Below are 1,108 nucleotides of genomic sequence, written 5' to 3'. Positions count from 1 at the left end.
ACAGAAATTATGCTTCGCTAAAGAAAGTTGTTCCTCCTCGACAATGAATGATAGTTTTGTTTATTTTTTAAACGTCGTTTTTTCACTGCTCGGTCTGTTTGAGGCCAGGCAGCTGTGATCTCTCTATTCGGAAGCGAACGGGTCAACGAAATTTCGTTCCTTGGAATTGGGTGACAATTGCTTTCAATTCGTGGTAACGTTCTGGTCGTGCTTTATCAAGCGATGGACGGATATGTAAAATGGTCATTCTTGCCCATCTGACCTGAACAAAATGTTCAAGGGCAAACAAGATTCAAATTCTAAACAGACGGAAGTCTTTGGAATATGAATGTTGTCTGTAAGGACGATAAATAAAATAACGATAAATACAAGGAATAAAAAAAATTGATTTTGATGCTGAAAAGAAGTATTTGGTGTCATGAAATGTTTTATGGGTTTGACCTTTGTGGATCGTATTCTGCAATCGGTTCTTAGTTTTATGAGCATTCTAAGCATTTTTTATGCACTTTTATTTAACTTGATTTGCTTCGTGTTTGAAGTTTTGCTATTGATTTTTCATTCGTTTCTAAACATGTCTGAATTTTTAAATTTTGTAAAAATTTTGTGTTTTCTTTCTCCGTACGATATTTTAATATTTATAAAACATAAATTTGAGTTAATTACTTAATTTTTTTTATTTTGATTCATTTCGAGAAGCTCCATCTGATAGGGAATGACCAGATTCCGTAACAATTACGATTCTAAATTATGAAATTTATTTAAAATTAAAAAGCAGAAAATAATAAAAATCAAAACGGAAAAGTAGAAAATAATGAAGATCTAAAAAAATATTTTAAAAAAATAAGCTTACTAGTTTACTAAAAAGCAGAAAAGTGTTTTTCTTATCTTTGATAAGAGAAGGATATTTCATAGTGAATATTATTAGAAAAGAATTCTTAAATATAAAATGCTTGTAATATATTCTCTTTGAATAATTCCTTTTGCTCCTCACCTTTTTACAATTTTTGCTTTGAGTTTTAGATTTTTTTTTTGATCAAAAATATCATTTCAAACGTTTTAATATACTACTAAAAGCGTTTTTCCGTTTCTATTTTTTTATTGTTTTTTA

This window comes from Argiope bruennichi, chromosome 6 (genome assembly GCF_947563725.1).
Source record: "Argiope bruennichi chromosome 6, qqArgBrue1.1, whole genome shotgun sequence".
NCBI classification, from domain to species: domain Eukaryota; kingdom Metazoa; phylum Arthropoda; class Arachnida; order Araneae; family Araneidae; genus Argiope; species Argiope bruennichi.
This window is presented reverse-complemented; position numbering follows the sequence as displayed.